Below are 11,529 nucleotides of genomic sequence, written 5' to 3'. Positions count from 1 at the left end.
CGAAGAAAACTATCGAAAACGATATCGAGAATGGTTCGAAAAAATTTCGAAAAACGTTCATCTGTCGTGCTGTTACTGCCAGCAAACTCTTCGTTTTCGAAGGCTTGCCAGTGATTCGTTAAAGAAGGTTTCGCGATATCTATAATTGATCGTTAACGAATCTATCGAAGGTTTTCTATACTTTCGAAGGTTTTCTATACTGTTTTATTCTCATTTTGTTCCCATTATAAGTTGTGTAGTAAAAGAAAATTTTCAAGTTTGTTTTTATTTTATTACAACACAATATAGATAATTATAATACAAAATAATATAGATATTAGTGTTGCGAACAAAATACTTAAAATATTTATATTTAGGAATATATATTTAAAGTGATTTAAGGCACTGCATTGACTTCATTGCCGGAATTTCTTATTAAACCGGTCGTGGCTATGCCATTGAAAAGGATATTAACCAATGAGTAACATTTTCCTGGATACATCTGCAAATTAGAAAATTGGTAGTTTTTTAAAAGATATATAAATAAATTACTTACCTCTTTTATATTCGCTAACACACTTCACCCGCACTTAACAGTTTCTTAAACTGAAATGACTTTTTAATCTCTGTCTTTGTCAAAAACAAACATGGCGGAACACCAACAAATAAGCCGAAAAATATTCGTTATTACTTCGACAAAACGAACGTTCGAAATTTTTCTATTATCGAACTTTTCTCGAATAATGTGCGCGTTAATTTTTTTCGAAAAATGTTCGCTTTAGCGAACCTTCGCCATTTCTCGGCACTTTGGTCGGGTGGGTCGTTTCTCTTATCTTCACAAGTGGAAAGAGAAAGTAATAAACATAAATGTAAACACTATGCTAGAGATTATTGATATTTAGTTGCATAGGACGTATTTGTTCCATATGCATTTGTTTTGATTAGAACCCCTCAGAGATCCCATGTTCAAAGCAAATTTGTTTTGAACATTCTGCCGGGGGACTTGCTTCTACATAAGTGGACTGTATTAGTATTACAATTTGTATATCTTATGAAATATAAATTTACATAATTTCAGTTGGTACATTATAATGTGATAACTTAATTTTCTTTCATTCTTTGCATAGTCTTACATTGTATTTTAAGTGTTACTAAATCTAGTTATTTTCTTTTGATTTTAAAGTCTTATTTTAGTGTGATATATGAATATAATTTTTTAATTAAAATATACAATCTTAATTAAAAAATACGATCAGCTTAGATCACTGTTCAATTTTACTTTTTCGCATCTTGTCTGGCTCTTTCGGAGCCAGCACATCACCATCCGTCTTCTTTCCAATTTGGCAGTGAGTTTTACGCTTTCGTGTTTGCTGCTGGAGGCTTGACATTCATCCCTTTGGAGACAAGTGAGATGCATCTGTTCTTTATGTTTATAATCCGTTCTACCAATTTTGATGCCACGGATGAAGTTTTGTCAATAGCGGGTCCCTTCATTCTTCGTTTCTGCTTCACCATCTTCCACCTCAACATTTTTAAGGGCACCAACGTCAAGCTGTTCGTCCTTTTGTGCATGTTTCTTCATCACCCACTAAATCATTTTCAACTGATTATAGGTTGTCAATTGTGGCGTGTTCATAGGACTTCTCTTCCTTCTCAGCATCATAGTCCGATACATCCTTCATAACTTGAACTTCAAACTGTTTCTTGAATTCCTCCCAATTCGAGGAAATTTCTGTAGACGTTGCTTCTTCGACTTCAAAATGATTCTTGAATTCCTCCCAATTCGAGGAAATTGCAGTAGGCGTTACTTCTTCAACTTTAAACTGCTTTATGAATTCCTCCCAATTCGAGGAAATTACATTAGGCGTTGCTTCTTGGGCCGTTACACTCGCCTCATTTTCTCCAAAGTGAGGACCTGGCGGCGCAAAGGTCCTCACCGCTTTCCAAAATTTTAGTTTTATCGTGCTCTTCGGTTGCGTTCAACAACTCTTATTTTTCTAAATTGAGCCTTTTCATTTGCTGCCTCTCACAAATAAAGTTTCAACAATAGAGCATCTTTATTTTGTTCGTATAAATCTTCAACCTCTTCGAGTACTTTGGTGAGATAAACGAGGGGTGCATCGTTATTAAAAATAAGCTGCCAGTACAGATTATCCAACTCCTTCATCCATACTTCCAAATATGTCTTGGAGCGAAACTTTGTCATCTTGTGTCTCCCATTGCAGCATTGTTGTTAATACCTTACGAAAAAGATATTGTATTCTCTCCATCCTCATCACAAATTCCATCTTTGTTCTTTTGGTTGGTATGGAGATTATTGTTTTTTAAATTTGTTGTTGTGTTTAATTCGTTGTTAAAGCCACGAATTACGCTTTTCCCACTCAATATATTTATTTATTATTATAAATATTTTTATTTTATTTTGTCACTGTCTGAGCAGCGACTTACGCTTTCTTTTAATTCGTTGTCCAAGCCACGAATCACGCTTTTCTACCATTTTTTTTAATTGGATTTGTTATTAAAATATTATTAAATATTTTTTATTTATTTTGTCGCTGTCTAAGCCGCGACATACGCTTTTTAATTAAATTCCAATGTTTGCCTTTGTAATACGCCTTTTCCTTTGAATTGTATTCTTCAATGGATATTTTTTTTTAAATTTTTGGTTCAAGACTCACCTCTGGTGGGGAAAAACTCAGGGGCTAATCACGGCATTCGATATCAAAAGTTTTTGATCGAAATCTAAATTTTTTCGGATCACGCGAGTCGATATCGAGTTTTTTTTGATCGACAATATTTTCGATTGGTAAATTGCAATCGTAAAAAAAATTTCACTAGTTATACCCTAAACCACATAGTGGTCAGGGTATAATAAGTTTGATCGGCCAAAAAATGTGCATACCAGAAATATTGATTTTAGACCCCATAAAATATATACCGATCGACTCAGAATCACCTCCTGAGTCGATCTAGCGCTTGGTGTCCGTCCGTCCGTCTGTCCATGTATTTGTTGTTCACAGGATTCCGGTCGCAATTATTAACCGATTTTGATGAAATTTGGTACAGGGAGTTTTTTTGGCACAGGGACGAACGCTATTGAATTTGGAAGAAATCGGATCAAATTTAGATATAGCTCCCATATATATATGTATCGCCCGATTTCGACAAATGGGGTCACGATGCGCGTTTTTTCAAACGGATCGTCACCAAATTCGGCAAAAGTTAATCTTTTCCATCGCCCTTCAAGTCTGCAAAATTTCATCCTAATCGGTTCAGATTTAGATATAGCTCTCATATATATGTATCGCCCGATTTTTCCCAAATTTGGCCACAAAACCTTTATTTATCATCCGATCTTACTCAATGTTGGCTAAATGTAGTCTTCTATAGCACTAACTATATGTGCAAAAAATCATCGAAATCGGTTCATATTTAGATATAGCTCCCATATATATGTATAGCCCGATTTTCCCAAATTTGGCCATATAAACCTTATTTATTAACCGATCTTACTCAAAGTTGGCTTGATTCAGTCCTCTGTAGTACTAATGGTGTGTGCAAAATTTCATCGAAATCGGTTCAGATGTAGATATAGCTCCCATATATGTATCACCCGATTTTGAAAAATTCGCCCCTAATAACCTTATGTTTGACCATACAGGCCTCATTTCTTAACTGATCGTACTCAAATCTTGCACAAGGTAACCTTTTGTGGTAATAATCAAACCCGCAAAATATTATGCAAATTGGTTCAGATTTAGATATAGCTTCCATATATATGCATCGCTCGATTTTCCCAAATTTGACCATAGTACTCTTATTTATTAACCAATGTTACTCAAATTTCAAATTTTGATGTACTAGCCGATCGTACTTATACGTACTTGTAGCTCTTATATAAGTAAATTGCTCGATTTTTACAAATTTGTATTTATTACCCAAACTAATTTAACGATTTTCTCTTTTTTAATAATGGGCTCAATATTAGTGGCATACTAACTCCGTAGGTGCAATATCAACACAGCCAGTGTTGCTAGAATTAGGGGAAATTCCCTATATGTAGGGGTTTTCTAATATTTAGCGTCTTGTAGGGACGTACACGGATGAAAAAGACTGTTTTTCATATGTTTGGCTATAAACATTATATGTTTGGAACACAAATTTTTAAACACAATATTTTTGAGTGCAAGCATATAATGTTCATAAACTAGCATAACATGTTTGGGACATATATGTTAATATGTTAGAACATATTATGTTTGGGACATAAAATGTTTGTAAATATAATATGCTTGGATGCAAACATATATTAATTTAGAAATAGCCTATAAACATATATGTGTTTAGTAGCTTGGAGCGCTATTTAACAGGGAGCGATATTGAATTAAGTTGGTGGTTGTTGCTTGTTATTACAAAATTAACATTTTATTTTTCCTTGGGCAATTGATCAGCTACTTCTTTGATCCTTACAAACTGTGTGGTCCGCTGTTCGAATCCCCGTCCGGCAAAAGGTAAAATTAAAATAAAAAAAATCATACAATTGAATAATTTCTTCTACAATGTTTGTATTACAGAAAAAGGTGCTAAGAACTAAAAAATCTCGTGGAAGTGAGAAAGATGTGGGGGAATATACAATTGGGCAGAAACAAAATTTTGAGCATTCAGGTCGAAAACCTATGTTGTTAGCACCTATATTACCTGTTTATTTTCATAATTCATTATGATTGTAAATATATAAATAAATAAATAAATAAAATTTTGAGCACAATATTGTTTGGGAGAATTTTTTTAAGCATATAATATTTTTGGGTGCAAAATGCTTCCAAACATATTATATGTTCACATAATAACATATTGTTTTTTGGAAGACAACATTATTGAATTTGGATGCAAAAATACAAAATGTTTGGAACTAAGACTACCCAAACATATATTGTTTAGACCAATATGCTTTCAAACATATTATATATTGGAAGAGATCAAACATATAAATGTTTGGGCAATACCCAAAAATGTATATGCTTGAAGCAAAATATGTTTGGGAGTATATGTTACAGAAGCGATTTTTTGTGAGCGTGCATAGACATGTACCCCTTAATTTTCTTAAATATGCAACTGCGGTTTATCTCCCAGACCTATATGTTACCCCACAAATGCTTATGATTACTAATTCTGTAATGGTGGTTTAGGGTATGATATAGGCGGCCCCGCCCGACTTTCTACTTTACTTACTTGTTTTTTACATTGTTTTCGCCATATAGGAATAGTAAATACATTAGTTTTAGTTCGAATTGTTGCTAATTTGTAGTAAATTTACATACAGTATGTCAAAAAAGTGTTTTGACAATAGGATAAAACTTATGTTTTGTTCCAAAATTAAATATAATTTAATTTTAAAAAATATTTTATTATGTATTTTGCAAAGTATACATATTTTATTTTTCTCAAAACGAATTAACAACTCGATTTTTACTTCAATTATTTCTGGAATTTGAAATATTTGGCAATGTCAAAAGACTTTCTTGGCATACTGTATAATGAACATATTTTGAATATTTAGGACTAATGCAACTCCAATAAAAGTTAAACAAAAATTGGTCATAGTCGAGTTCGGGAGCGAGCATCCTCGCTTGGCAAAGAACCATATATAAAGTGCACATGCTAGATCGATATCCAAGAGATTGTGATCAACCAATTACCGTACCATTCCGTGACAAACATAACGCTTCTGGACCACCTTGTAAGAATAGTGAATGATGAAGGCTTCCACTGGCAAAAAGTGTTAAGACGGCGGACAATTGCAAGCCAATAGAATTGAACATGCCACCAAAAATTATTTTCCATTTGAATGCCTCCTTCGTCAGCCGAAATCGTCCATTGAGCCTGCAAAAAGGTGACTTTCTAACTGTGCACACCATTTCAAACCCATGTACTTACACAAATAACAATGTGCACTTTTATTCCTTAGCTGTCGCCGAATTATTTTATATTCATCTCATCCTCCAATTAGGAAGGAATTCGGAGGAATGTAAATAGAGATATGGGTCCATAATAAAAAATGCAATAAAGTTTACATTTTACTTTGAAATCTTCAAAAACATGTGTTTTTCTACATTCTATTTTGTGCCGCTAACTTAATTTTGTCATTTCATTTTGTTCTGTTTCGTTTTTGCTGTTGGCAATGCTACAGAAATTGCATCTAATTTCGATCGCGTGATGGCGTGATCCAAACTTTTAATCGTATCGACAATTTTTTCGATACGATTATGAATTCGATATCGAATGCCGTTATTAGCCCCCCGTTTTGTAAAAACCAAAAATCGTTGTTTTAAGGATATATTTCCTTTTATATGCTTCAGCAACAATTTTTGTTTTCAAATTATCCGCTCGATGTGGCGGGGCTGACTGTAATTTATTTTATATTCCTTCTCGTTGTCTAAGCCACGAGGACGCTTTCTCACCGAAATAATTTTTTCAGTGATTATTAGGTGCCCTTCTGGATACATTTAGAAGGACGCCAATAAGAGTCCCTTCAAACAATCAGACAAAGTGCACTTTAAGATAGTTGTAAAAGAATCATTGTGGTCAAGTAAAACACGATTGTATAGAGGTTTATTAATTTTATTAAACATTTATAAATTCTCATAAATATAATATTTATACGACTATCACATCACATTCAACATATTTTTATGCATTAATAAAAAATTGATGTTGAGTTAAAAATTGCAAGTTACATGTTGTAGCGTCTATCAGCCAGTGCTTTTATGCCAATGGAGGCAGCGTGCCTGGAAAAATATTTGAAAAACTATCACTTTATTCCATTTGGAAAGTCAAAAAATTTTCAACAATATACATTTCACAATTTTAAGCGAAATAACTATGTTTTCAGCACTTCATTATCATTTTTATTTAAATAAATTATAAGAAGCTAGTTGTGCTTGGTGTTTCACAACATATAAAATGGCTCTTGTAACAATAGTGATGGCAAAATACTTTCATGCGAATAGTGATGGCAAAATACTATCACAGTTGGCGATTGTTGCAGTGTCACTAACGAGTCTGTTGTAGCGATGAGGATGAAATGGAACTTTGAAATGCTGGCAGGGATGTAACTTGCCACTTGTAAATCAACATCATTCTATTATTAATGAAAAAATATGTTAAATGTGTTGTGATAGTGGTATAAATGTTATATTTATAAGAATTTATAAATGTTTAATCAAATTAGTAAACATCTAAACAATCGTGTTTTATTTGACCACAATGATTCTTTTACAACTATCTTAAAATGCACTTTTTCTGATTGTTTGAAGGGGTTCTTATTGGCGTCGTTCTAAATTTACTATAAAAGGTACCTAATAATTGCACTCATGTGATACTTTTTTGTAGTAACTTGCGTGGTACAATTTCTCAATAGTGACGGCGCTTTTCCAGTGAGTTTTGGATATCGTATACGATTGTTTTCGACATGGTGGGGATTCTCAGAAGCGCCGTCAAATTCAAAAAATGTTGGCAGGGTATAGGTTAGGGGGCAGCCCGATGTATCAGGCTCACTTAGACTATTCAGTCCATTGTGATACCACATTGATGAATGTCTCTCTTATCACTGAGTGCTGCCCGATTCCATGTTATGCTCAGTGACAAGGGACCTCCTTTTTATAGCCGAGTCCGAACGGCGTTCCACATTGCAGTGAAACCACTTAGAGAAGCTTTGAAACCCTCAGAAATGTCACCAGCATTATTGAGGTGGGATACTCCACCGCTGAAAAACTTTTTGGTGTTCGGTCGAAGCAGGAATCGAACCCACGACCTTGTGTATGCAAGGCGGGCATGTTAACCATTGCAGCACGGTTGGCAGGGTATACGACTATCACTTCACATTTAATATAATTTTTTGCATTAATAGAAGAATGATGTTAAGTTACAAGTAGGAAGTTACATGTTGCAGCGTCCGTCAGCCAGTTTGTTTATTTACGATGAAGGTAGCGTGTCTGGAAAAATATTGAAAAACTATCACTTTACTCCATTTGGAAATTCGGAAATTTTTCACCAATATACCTTTCACAATTTTAAGCGTAATAACTATGTTTCAGCACTTCATTTTCGTTTTTATTTAAATAAATTATAATTAGCTAGTTGGACATGGCGTTTCACAAAATATACAATATCTTTTGTAACAATAGTGATGGCAAAATATTTTCATGTGCATTCTATAATTTTTGATACGCTTTCCCTATCACAGTTGGCGATTGTTGTAGTGTCACTTACGAGTCTGTGGTAGCAATGAGGATGAAATGGAACTTTGGAATGCTGGCAGGGAATAGACTAAATAGTCAAAGTGAGCCTCAATCTTAATCGGGCTGCTACTTTAACCTAACCTTTGCCCAACGTTGAAAACCCCTTAAATTCCAGTAGACAAAGGTCCGCAACTTTATTTTTAGGAGGTAGGTCTCCTCTTTGCCCGCCTTTTTTTAAAGTACTTGTAATTTACAGAGAACGTGGGGGGGGGGTTATAAAAGTAATATGGGAGGACGTCCTACCAGCCCAACTCTCCGAAAATTTCAATGAAGGATAGGTTGGTGTTTAGACAAAGATTCGCCAAGTTATTTTTATACCCTCCACCATAGGATGGGGGTATATTAACTTTGTCATTCCGTTTGGAACACATAGAAATATTGTTCTAAGACCCCGTAAAGTATATATATTCTGGGTCGTGGTGAAATTCTGAGTCGATCTGAGCATGTCCGTCCGACTGTTGAAATCACGCTAACTTCCGAACGGAACAATCTATCGACTTGAAACTTGGCACAAGTAGTTGTTATTGATGTAGGTCGGATGGTATTCCAAATGGGCCATATCGGTCCACTTTTACGTATGGCCCCCATATAAACCCACCCCCAAATTTGGCTTGCGAATCCTCTAAGAGAAGCAAATTTCATCCGATCCGGCTGAAATTTGGTACATAGTGTTAGTATATGGTCTCTAACAAAATTGGTCCGCATCGGTCCATAATTATATATAGCCCCCATATAAACCGATCCCTCGATTTGGCTTGCCGAGCCTCCGATCCGGCTGAAATTTGGTACATGGTGTAGGTTAGGTTAGGATAAGAGAGAAGTTCACCACTGTGGTATCACAATGGACTGAATAGTCTAAGTGAGCCTGATACATCGAGCTGCCACATAACCTAACCTAACCTAACCTAGGTTAGGTTAGGTGGCAGCCCGATGTATCAGGCTCACTTAGACTATTCAGTCCATTGTGATACCACAGTGGTGAACTTCTCTCTTATCACTGAGTGCTGCCCAATTCCATGTTAAGCTCAATGTCAAGGGAACTCCTTTTTATAGCCGAGTCCGAACGGCGTTCCACATTGCAGTGAAACCACTTAGAGAAGCTTTGAAACCCTCAGAAATGTCACCAGCATTACTGAGGTGGGATAATCCACCGCTGAAAAACTTTTTGGTGTTCGGTCGAAGTTGGAATCGAACCCGCGGCCTTGTGTATGCAAGGCGGGCATGCTAACCATTGCACCACGGTGGCATGGTGTAAGTACATGGCCTCTAATGACCATGTAAAAATTGGTCCACATAGGTCCATAATTATAAAGGGTGGTTATTATGATATTTTGGTATTACTCAATTATGTATGGAACAAAATATCGGCCAAATGGGCGCCGCGACCTCGGTGGCACACCTTCATCCGATGGTCCAAATTTTCGATGACGCTGAGGTTCTATGCCGTTAATGTGCCGAATTATCTCATCCTTTAACTCTTGAATTGTTGCTGGCTTATCGACGTACACCTTTTCTTTCAAATAACCCCAAAGAAAAAAGTCCAACGGTGTCAAATCACATGATCTTGGCGGCCAATTGACATCGCCATTACGTGAGGTAACACGGCCATTGAATTTGTTGCGCAAAAGAGCCATTGTTTCGTTAGCTGTGTGGCAAGTGGCACCGTCCTGCTGAAACCACATATCGTCCACATCCATATCTTCCAATTCAGGCCATAAAAAGTTCGTTATAATCTCACGATAGCGAACACCATTCACAGTAACAGGCAGTCCTCATTTTGGAAAAAATACGGCCCGATGATGCCGCCAGCCCATAAACCTCACCAAACAGTCACTCTTTGTGGGTGCATTGGTTTTGTCGACACTTTTGGATTCTCATTCGCCCAAATGCGGCAATTCTGTTTATTGACGAATCCACTGAGGTGAAAATGTGTCTCATCACTGAAGATGATTTTCTTCGAAAATTGATCATCCACTGTTGCCATTTCTTGGAACCATATAACACGTTGTTGGATTGTGTATCTCTCCATGGTTCAAATTGAGTAGGTCTGAAATAGAGAAATGTCAAATAAAATTCAAATTCGGAAAAAAACTTGGCGTTTAGGTGTGGTTCACATTCAACATCGGCCCTTACAATTTAACCACCCTTTATATAGCCCCCATATAAACCGATCCCCCGATTTGGCTTGCGGAGCCTCTAAGAGAAGCAAATTTCATCCGATCCGGCTGAAATTTGATACATGGTGTAAGTATATGGTATCTAACAAACATGCAACAATTGGTCCACATCGGTCCATAATTATATATAGCCGCCACATAAACCGATCACCAGATTTGACCTCCGGAGCCTCTTGGAAGACCAAAATTCATCTGATTCAGTTGAAATTTGGTACGTGGTTGTAGTATATGATATTTAACAACCATGCCAGAAGTGGTCCATATCAGTCCATAATCATATATAGCCCCCATATAAACCGATCCCGAGATTTGGTTTTGGAGCCTCTTGGAGGAGCAAATTTCATCCGAGTCAGTTGAAATTTGGTACATTGTGCTAGTATATGGCCGTTAACAACCATGCCTAACTAGGTCCATATCGGTCTATAGTTATATACAGTTTGTCAAGAAAGTGTTTTGACAATGGGATAAAAATTATGTTTTGTTCCAAAATTAAATATAATGAAATTTTAAAAAAATATTTTATTATGTATTTTGCAAAGTATACATACGTACACAGAATTAAAAATTTAATAAAATATTTAATATTTCAATTATTTCTAGAATTTGAAATATTTGGCAATGTCAAAAGACTTTCTTGACATACTGTATATAGCCCTCAGATAAATCGTTCCCGAATCACACAAAAATTGGTTCATATCAAGTTCATAATTGTATATAGCCCCCACATAAGCGACCCCCATATTTCAATTCTGGCTCTCTACGTATCGTGCAAAAAGTCCATATCGATTCGTAATTATTTGTAGACTTACCTATACATAACTTTTTTGTCTAATATTTACCACGTATGGACTAACTCACAATTTAGAAAACGATGTTAAGAAGTTTTAAGATACCACAACCGAAGTAATTCGATTGTGGATGACATTCTCTCGTAGAAGTTTCTACGCAATCCATGGTGGAGGGTACATAAGATTCGGCCTGGCCGAACTTGCGGCCGTATATACTTGTTTATATTTACTTGGAGAGGGGAGCAAAGTAGGTGAGGACCCTACTGGCTGTTTTAAAGTGAAAAA

At 35.8% G+C, this 11,529-nt stretch overlaps 2 long non-coding RNA genes across 2 annotated transcripts; both read right to left on the bottom strand.

The window, feature by feature from the left end:
- Positions 1-249: 249 nt before the first annotated feature.
- On the bottom strand, positions 250-780 carry LOC142237049 (uncharacterized). The gene is made up of 2 exons (XR_012722311.1): positions 536-780; positions 250-481 (listed from the first exon to the last, which is right to left on the bottom strand). It is a non-coding gene; the product is annotated as an uncharacterized LOC142237049 (long non-coding RNA).
- Positions 781-5,394: 4,614 nt separating this feature from the next.
- Positions 5,395-6,144, bottom strand: LOC142234820 (uncharacterized). Its single transcript, XR_012721720.1, has 2 exons — positions 5,917-6,144; positions 5,395-5,862 (listed from the first exon to the last, which is right to left on the bottom strand). It is a non-coding gene; the product is annotated as an uncharacterized LOC142234820 (long non-coding RNA).
- Positions 6,145-11,529: the final 5,385 nt, after the last annotated feature.

This window comes from Haematobia irritans, chromosome 4 (assembly GCF_050003625.1).
Source record: "Haematobia irritans isolate KBUSLIRL chromosome 4, ASM5000362v1, whole genome shotgun sequence".
Taxonomy (NCBI): Eukaryota; Metazoa; Arthropoda; class Insecta; order Diptera; family Muscidae; genus Haematobia; species Haematobia irritans.
Note: the sequence above shows the minus strand (reverse complement) of the source record. Positions and strands in the feature narration are given on the sequence as shown.